General features: G+C 37.4%; 1 pseudogene across 1 annotated transcript; it reads right to left on the bottom strand.

The window, feature by feature from the left end:
- Positions 1 to 1171: 1171 nt before the first annotated feature.
- On the bottom strand, positions 1172 to 1609 carry LOC106000500 (annotated as a pseudogene). Its single transcript, XR_001175793.1, has one exon. The product of XR_001175793.1 is annotated as a 10 kDa heat shock protein, mitochondrial pseudogene (transcript).
- Positions 1610 to 9710: the final 8101 nt, after the last annotated feature.

The raw sequence follows: 9710 nt of genomic DNA on the forward strand, positions 1-9710 counted from the left end.
TCCTGCCCGGGCTGGCTTTGAACCGCGATCCTCAGATCTCAGCCTCCTGAGTAGCTAGGATTACAGGCGTGAGCCACCAGCGCCCGGCTCATTTATTACTTTTTATTATTTTGCTCAGTTCTGCTGTGTGTGTGTATGTGTGTGTGTTTTCAAATGCTGGTACTAGGGCATGGACTCAAGGCCTCACATTCTTGCTCACAGCTGGTGCTTTACCACCAAGCCACACCTTCAGCCCAGATCATTTCAACTAACCTTTGTTAACATTCTGATCATCATCTTTTCATATCTCTTTATGTTTGTATACATGTATGTATTTATTTTTACACATATGAGATCATATTGCCACTCTTTAATTTCAATTTTTTTATTAATCTTTCTCTTACGTTCTTTGTTATTTTCTTGGTGTTCACATAATCATATGTAGATGTGTGCTTTTTTATTTCTTTTTTTGTTCTTAATATATATATTATTGTAAAGATACAGTTACATGAGCAAGGTATGGACCATTGTTACCCCCTCCTTTATTTTTCCCCTACCATCCCTTTCCTCCCCACCTTCCCAACTCCTCCCTCGCCATGCCCTCCCACCCACAAAGTTGTAAAGCTCATTTTCAACATACTGTCTTGTACATCTCATTGTTACAATGGTTCATCCTGCATCCTTATTTCAGCATTTTATTATTTCCCTTCCCCTCCCCAAATTAGAAAAATGCAGGATACCGGAATTATCAACATTGAGATTCCATGTCACCCTAGTTAGAATGGCTATAATCAAGAAATCTAATAACTACAGATGCTGGAGGGGATGTGGACAGAAGGGAACCCTACTGCATTGTTGGAGGGAATGCAAATTTGTTCAACCACTTTGAAAAGCAGTGTGAAGGTTCCTCAAAAGAACTCCCCTATACCCAGCAATCCCACTTTTAGGCATTTACCCAAATGATCACAAACAAGCCATACTAAAGCTACCAGCACAACCATGCTTATTGCAGCATTATTCACCATAGCTAAGATATGGAACCAACCCAGATGCCCCTCAGTAGATGCATGGATCAAGAAAATGTGGTGTGTGTGTGTGTGTATAAATAAATGGAATTCCTTTTTTTTTATTTACATGTTTTATTTGGAAATGTTTATACCAGAACAGTGAAATTAAACTTTAGAGACAATGGATATCATTAGCTTAGTTACCATCAGTTTATTATAAAAGGGAGATATGGAAATTATTTACATGATGAAAGATCTCAGAACTTCCATGGAATGGGCAGCTTCACAGGATGCCATTTTAGTGATGTATTCACTCTATATACTTCCCAAGAATGTCACCATCCCTAAATAAGAAATAATCCTTGTCATCTAGAACTACTTTGGTGCCTCCATATTCTGGGAGAAGAACTTTATCACCCACTTTCACACTAACTGGCTGAATCTCTCCACCCTTTCCTTTAGAGCCCGATCCCACAGCCACTACTGTGGCTTGCAATACTTTTCCTTGAGACTTTTCTGGAAGCATAATGCCTCCTTTGGTCACAGTTTCAGCTGCACTCCTTTCGACCAGCACTCGGTCAAACAGAGGCATGAACTTCCTAAATGCTTGTCCGGCCATGACTCTCCGCTGTCGCCACTCGGACTCGAATCCTTTTTTTTTTTAAGTGGTACTCTGAGTAGAACCCAAGGCTTCATAGTGCTAGGAAAGTACTTCTCCTCTGAACTACACACCAGAGGTTTTTCTCAAAGTTAGGGAATTTAAAAATGAATTCCAAAGCAGGCTGTTTGATTTTATACTTTGTGAAAACAAGTATTTTTCAATAACATGCAGCTGAATAGCTACAAGTGAAAGTGCCCAAAAGTATATAACATTAGAGCTACAGAATTACAAAAATAGCTTTGAATCAATTCCCTAAATTAAAAAGTACTATGCAAAATTTTATCTTTGATAAAATACTTAGTGCTAAGAACACTTTTTTTTTTCTAATGAAATTCAGGATTTTAAAAATTATTGTTGCACATTTTGTGCTGCTCTTAACTTTTACATTGATACTTTAGTATGGAGAAATGATATCAGGCTTTTGATTTTAGATTTAAAAAATGAACTAAAATAAAATACTGTTTTTCCCCATTATGTTCTTGCTTTTTAATTTGCATTTTTTGTTTCAAATTTATGATCTGTAATTATAAAATGCTTAAGTTATGCTACATACTTAAATCATAGTTTATTAACAGTATTTGTTTCTATTTCTGACATTTCAATGTTATATTCTTTTATCTTGGTGACTTCAGTTTATTATCACACTGATCCCTGTATTTGTGTGCGTGTGTGTGTGTGTGTGTGTGTATGTGTGTGTGTGTGTCCCTAGTCATTTGTGGAATGTAAAATTTCACCTATATCTTTGGACAAGAGTTTATCAAACCATGTCATTATTTTAATTAATTTTACATTTTCTCTATTTTTTAAACACTAAATATATTGTTGGTTGTTTCAATATCATAGTTTTAGGAAACCAATGTTTCTTATGTCTGCTTATTATTTTAACACTGTAAATAATACTAGACAGCATTAAACAGTATTAGGCAGTAATTAGACAGTTACAAACTCTGATTTTTCCCTTCACTCTTCTTGCACCCCTGAAAAATCTTCAGTGAGAATTTCCTGATAAAGCTTCAAAGCAAACCATTAAAAAATAACAACTATAACCTTGCTAGGTTTTGTAGCAACTTCCAAACTCTTGAAATTTTGAAATGTTTCTATTTAAAAATTAAGAGTTCAGGTCAGGCACCAGATCTCTGTGATATTTTGTAATAACACCTAAATTTCTGATGTTAATATTATTGAAATTCTGGGTTTTGAGATGATGTCTGCAGCTTGTGAGAAGCTGCTTTGTCTCTCTTTCTCCCTGGCAGTGCTACCCTAACCCTGGCTCGTGTGCCTTCTCAATTGTTTGCTGTGTATTGCCTTTTCATAGAATTATAGACTTGAAAGACTTCTACTAAAGCATTGGCCTACGGGGGGGGGGGGGATCCAACTTCTTTCCAGAAGTACTCAACGAAACAGAGGACATGGAAAATATTTTTCTAAATATTAAGTAACTTGTAGATACTGAATTATCATAGTTAATATATTCACTTTTGTCCCTGACCTTCTTTGATCTTTCTTTGGGATCAGTTAAGTGTAGTGCAACTTGTATGTTTCTGAATGTTCTCTTCAGTTCTCAGTGTGGTTGGTTCCTGGGTCATCAGTTCTCAGCATTACCTGGGAATATGTGTTCCCTGGACCAGATATACAGCATCTCCTAGAAACTTGTTAGAAATCCAAAATCATGGACCACATTTTAAACCTACTGTTGGGGAGTAGAGCCTGTGGCAACCTATATTTTAAGCCTTCAGGTGATTCTGATGTATTATAATATTTATACCTATGTTCAAAAAGCACAGAAAGCTAAGTTCTCAGACTCCTTCAACATCTTCCTGCTTTCCTCCTATTGCTCTAGGCTCTGGGATAAAGTATATATTATATGATGAACCTTTACTCCAAGCTGGCTAGGACTTTTCTATGTCACTTCACTGCCTTGAGTGACAATTAATTATTGAGGTAATAGATAAGACATGCTTTAGGCACTTTTAAATAAGTCACTTAACTCTGGCATCCTGGGAACTATTGATCAGAGAACGAAGTTTTGAGATATGGCCAAGAAATTACTTAATGGAAATGATCCTCTGAAGGGGAAAAAAATACATCCCATTCATTTTCATGTTCTGTATTGTTTTCCTTTAGAGACAGTCTCATTATTTTGTTCAGGCTAGCCTTGAACTCCTGGGTTCAACAATCCTGCTGCCTATAGAGGCACATGCCACCCCATCTGCTCACTTTTGTTACTGTTGTTGAGGATTGACCTTGGGGCATTGTGCATGATAGGCACACACTCTATCACTGAGCTATATCCCTACATAATTTTTTAAAATTTAAATTTTTTTTTGTTGATCATGGGGCTTAAACACAAGGCTTGGGTACTGTCCCTGAGCTGTTTTGCTCAAGGCTAGCACTCTACCACTTTGAGCCACAGCATCACTTATGGTTTTCTGGTGGTTAATTGGAGAAAAGAGTCTCTCAGACTTTCCAGCCTGGGCCAGCTTCGAATTGCAAGCCTCAGATCCCAACCTTTTGAGTAGTAGCTAGGATTACAGCATGAGCCACTGGTACCTAGTGTACACACTCTCTCCCTTTTTCTTTCTCTCTTCTCTCTTAATTGTGGTAAAATACATGTAACATAAAACTTCTTATTTTAATCATTCTTTTTGGCTAGGGCCATATGAGTTTGCTACATGAAATGTCTTTCTCTCAGTCATCTTAGCTATTTTTAAGTACACAGTTTAGAGGCATTAAATACATTTAGTTTGTTATGTAGCCATCATCTATCCATTTCTAAAACTTTTTTTTGGGGGGGGGTCCGGTCGTGAGGCCTGGGCGCTGTCCCTCAGCTCTTCAGCTCAAGGCTAGCGCTCTACCACTTGAGCCACAGCGCCACTTCCAGCTTTTTTTTCTTTTTGCTTATGTGGTGCTGAGTAATTGAACCCAGGGCCTCAGGCATGCAAGGCAAGCGCTCTACCACTGAGTCACCTTCCCAGCCCCCCATTTCTAGAACTTTTATATCATTCTAAACTAAAACTTTACTCATTTAACAGTAACTCCCCATTCTTCACTCCTTGTAGCTGCTGCTAATTCCACTTCATTTCTCTTTGAATTTGACTATTCTAGGTGTCTCTTCCAAGTGGAATCATAGAATATTTAAACTTTTGTGTGTAACTGATTTCACTTATTATAATGCTTTCAAGGTTCATTCATACAGTAGTGTATATTAGAATTCTTAAAACAATAACATTCCATATATACACCACCTGTTGCTTATTCATTCATCCATCAATGGATATTTGTGTTGTTTTCATATGTTAGCTGTTATGGGTAAAATGGTTATGAACAATGGTCTATCAATATCTGTTTAAGTCCTTGCTTTCAGTTCTTTCAGGTACATATCTAGGTTACTAGATTACTGATCATAGGATTCTCTAAAGTATTTTTTAGTTTTATAGGTGCCACCATATTGTTTTTCTTTCTTTAAAATTCTTTCCTTAGACATTTATTTAGAGAATACTTAATTAGCTTCTATAATCAAATCCACATACATAAGACCTTACCAATTAATACAGTGTTAGCTCTGTAAAAATGGAAAAAATAATGTTTCTAGACTATCATGACTATCAATTTCTGTACAATGCCAACTCAACATGGTAAACTGGAATACTTTTTTCCAAAGTTGGAAGCACAGTTAAAGTTGTCCCAAATTCAAATATTTATATAAAAGACCAATAATAGTATGTTATGCATCACTATCAGCAATGGCTTTCCCAGATTCTTTAGTCATCTGAACAAAATTCTGTAGCCATCTGACACATTTCATTTACTTCTTTGTTTTTGAGCTAGAGTCTTGTAGGTTGGTTGCAAACTCAGGATCCTCCTGATACTGCTTCCCCGAGTGTTGGGATTACAAGTACTGAGGTTTGAACTCAGGGTCTTGTTCTTGTGAGGCAGGCATTGTACCACATGAGCATAACTCCAGCCTTTTATTTGTTTATTGGTCATAGTAATATTCTTTGCTTCGATTTTTAGAATAGATTTCCCTATGTATTCCAGATTGGTCTTGAACTCATGATCCTCCTTTCTCAGCCTCCTAAGTGCTAGGATATAGGTGTACTCCATTGTGACTGGTTTTTTTGCCCTTTAAAAGGGATTTCAATGCAGTATGTCGCTTTAGGTGTATAATGCATCTTGATCACTGCTACCCTTTCCATCATTATTCCCCCACATCTATCCCATTCCCACCTATCTCCTAAAGTTTCCTAGTTGCATTTTAAAATATGTACATTTAGTATTATGACTATATGTGTCCCCATTTCTCTGTCCATCTGCCCCTTTCCCATAAAGTCCCATCGCTGTAGACAAGATGTTTCAACCTCCTGGTATTCATTTGTGAAGTTCCCTGTTAATTGTTCCAAAGGGTTACACAATGGAAACATACCCTTGCACATTCTATATTTTAGTTAGCTTGCTCATATAGCCATGTATTTGTTTTTATATATTATTCTATATAATCACATGCCACACATGAGAGAAAACAATTTACTCAGCATATTTTTTTCCAGGCTCTTCCATTTCCCTGAAAAATGACATAACATTCTTCCTGCTAGGTGAATAAAGTTTTGTATATCTGTCACAATGTCTTGATCCATTCATTGGTTGTAAGCCATCTGGACTATTTCCATAATTGTCTATGACAAAAAGTGCTTTATTGAACCTGGATTTATAAATGCCTTTATTGTATCTTGACTTAACAATCTTTTGGATAAATGCTTAAGAGTGGTATTGCTGGATCATAATGTAGTTCTATTTTTTTAGTATTTTTCTGATTCCAAACTGACTTCCATGGTGGTTGCACTGATTTTTATGTCCATCAACATCATGTTAGGTTTCCTTTTTCACACATCCTCACCAGTATTTGTTGATGTTTGTATTCTACATTTGTATTGTCATTTGACTGGGTAAGATAGAATCTCGGTTAAAATTTGTGTGTGTGTGTGTGTGTGTGTGTGTGTGTGTGTGTGTGTGTTAGTGCTGAGGTTTGAACTCAGAGCCTAGACACTGTCCCTGAGGTTTTTTTTTTGCTCAAGGCTGGCCCTCTGCCATTTGAGACAGGGCTCAACTTCCAGCTTTTTGGTAGTAAATTGGAAAAAAAAAGAGTCTCACAGACTTTTCTGTCTGGGCTGTTTTTGTTTTTGTTTTTGTTTTTTTTTTTTGTCGGTTGTGGGCCTGAACTCTGGGCCTGGATGCTGTCCCTCAGCTCTTCAGCTCAAGGCTAGCACGCTACTTGAGCCACAGTGTCACTTCCGGCTTTTTCTGCTTATGTGGTGCTGAGGAATCGAACCCAGGGCCTCATGCATGCAAGGCAAGCACTCTACCACTGAGCCACCTTCCTAGCCCCTCTGGGCTGGTTTTGAACCATGATCCTCAGATCTCAGTCTCCTTACTAGCTAGCAATGTAGGCATAAACCACCAGTGCCTGACCTCAATGTTGTTTGATGTTATTTTCTTTAAGGACAGGTATTTTGAACATTTTTTTCATGTGTTTGAGAAATGTTGATGTGGCTTCTTTGTCCATTTATTAATTAGGTATTAATTCTTTAGTGTTTTTATGTTTTTGAGCTCTTTGTATATTCTGCAAAGATCTTCTCCTGTTCTATAGACTATCCTTCTAGTTTAATGATCATTGCTTCTATTGTGAGAAGCTTTTTTTTTTTTTTTCCTTTTTTTTTCCAGGGCTGAGGACCGAACCCAGGGCCTTGCGCGTGCCGGGTGGGCGCCCTTCCACTGGGCTAAACCCCCAGCCCCCTGTGAGAAGCTTTTAAATTTGATGCAATCCCATTTGTCAATTCTCTTTCCTATTTTATGAACCCTTGAAATTCTGTTTAGGAAGTTCCTTTATATTGATATTAGTTCTATTTTCCTCTACTCCTTCTTGTAATAGTTTCAAAGTTTCTGGTGTCAACATGTTATATTATTATGTTGATTTTCAAAGTTTCAGCATAGTATTATATATGCTATTTGTATTACAATATATTAGTTATATGGGGGATTCACTGTGATATTTTTATACATACAATGTACCCCAATCAGATTTACCTCCTTTATCGTTCTCTCTCATCCCTCCTTAAAAAAACTTGGATAGGGAAGCTGGGAATGTGGCTTAGTGGTAGAGTGCTTGCCTAACATGCTTGAAGCCCTGGGTTCGATTCCTCAGTACCACATAAACAGAAAAAAAACACAAGTGGTGCTGTGGCTCAGTGGTAGAGTGCTAGTCTTGAGCAAAAGAAGCTCAGGGACGCTGCCCAAGCACTGAGTTCAAGCCCCAGGACTGGCAAAAAAAAATGAATAGGTTCATTGTTTTGTTTTTATACCTCCATATAAAGTATTTAAACCATATTCACCCTTACTCATTCTGTTAACACTTTCTACACCCACTGGTACCCATTCCCCAACAGAGCTTGTTTTATTTTCATACCTTTATTTTTTCATTTTTTGTATATATCAGTTGTACAAAAGAGTTTCACAAAGGTATTTCACACACAGAAACACAGACACACACCTTTTTAAGGTTATTATGAATGGAATTGTTTTCCTGATTTATTTTCAGCCTGTTGATTGTTGTTGCTATATAGAAAATATACTGATTTTTGTGTTTTGATTTTGTTTCCTGATACATTACTGAAAGTATTCATCAGGTCTAGGAGGGTCTTTTTGTTTTGGAGACTATTTAGGGTCTGTTAAATAAAGAATCATATCTTCTGCAAATAAGGGTAATTTGACTTCGTTCTTTCCTATTCAGAATCTCTTTGGCTAGGATTTTTATTTTAATTTTTTGTCAGTTGTGGGACTTGAACTCTTGTGCGCTTGTGCGCTTTCCCTGAGCCCTTCAGTTCAAGGATGGCACTCTGCCACTTGAGCCACAGCTCCACTTCTGGTTTTCTGGTGATTAATTGGAAATAGGAGTCTCACAGACTTTTCTGCCTTGCCTGGCTTCAAACCACAATCGTCAGATCTCATCCTGAGTAGCTAGGAATACAGATGTAAGACACTGGCACCTGGCTTTGACTAGAATTTTTAAAATTATATTGAGTAAGAGTGCAGAGAGTAGATACCCTTATTTCCTTCCTGACTTTAGTTGAAATAATTTCATTTTTTCCCAGTCTAGTATGATATTGACTAAAGGTTTGTCATACATAGCCTATATTATGTTGAGTTACATTATTGTTTTCTTTTTTTATCATAATAGGATGTTTAATTTTGTCAGAGCCTTTTTCTAGGTTAGTTAAGATGTTCATGTGATTTTTTTCTTTGATATTGTTTATGCACTCTGTTTACATTTATTGATTTATATATGTTGAATTGTCTTTGCATCGATGCAATGAATCCAACTTGATCAAAGTGTATAATTTTTTAATGTGTTGTTTAATTCTGTCTGCAAGAATTTTATTGAGAAATTTGCATGTATTTTTACCAGAGAGATTGGCTTCTGTCTTTTTTAAAATTTATGTATTTTTTATTTTATTTTATTAATTTTTGGGGGGGTTCCGGTCATGGTTCCTGAACTCTGGGCCTGGGCGCTGTCCCTCAGCTCTTCACCTCAAGGCTAGAGTTCTACCACTTGAGCCACAGTGCCACTTCCTGCTTTTTTTTTCCCTTGCTTATGTGATGCTGAGGAATTGAACCCAGGACCTCATGCGTGCAAGGCAAGCGCTCTACCACTGAGCCACCTCCCCAGCCCTGGCTTCTGTTTTTATTGTATCCTTGTTACTGTCTTTGAAGCATAATTTATCTTTCTATATATGGAAACATTTGTGGTATATTGGTACTAGTTTTTGTTAAATGTCTCATAGGATTTGGCAAGGAATCAGTTGTATCTTGTTTGTCTTTGTTGGGAGAATCTTTATTATTGCTTCAGTCTCAATGCTGGTTATGTATCTGTTTTATTGGTTTTTGGGGGGGGGGAGGAGGGTCCGGTTGTGGGGCCTGACCTCTGGGGCCTGAACTCTGGGCCTGGGCGCTGTCCCTCAGCTCTTCAGCTCAAGGCTAGCGCTCTACCACTTGAGCCACAGCGCCACTTC

This window comes from Dipodomys ordii, unplaced genomic scaffold (assembly GCF_000151885.1).
Source record: "Dipodomys ordii isolate 6190 unplaced genomic scaffold, Dord_2.0 Scaffold220, whole genome shotgun sequence".
Taxonomy (NCBI): Eukaryota; Metazoa; Chordata; class Mammalia; order Rodentia; family Heteromyidae; genus Dipodomys; species Dipodomys ordii.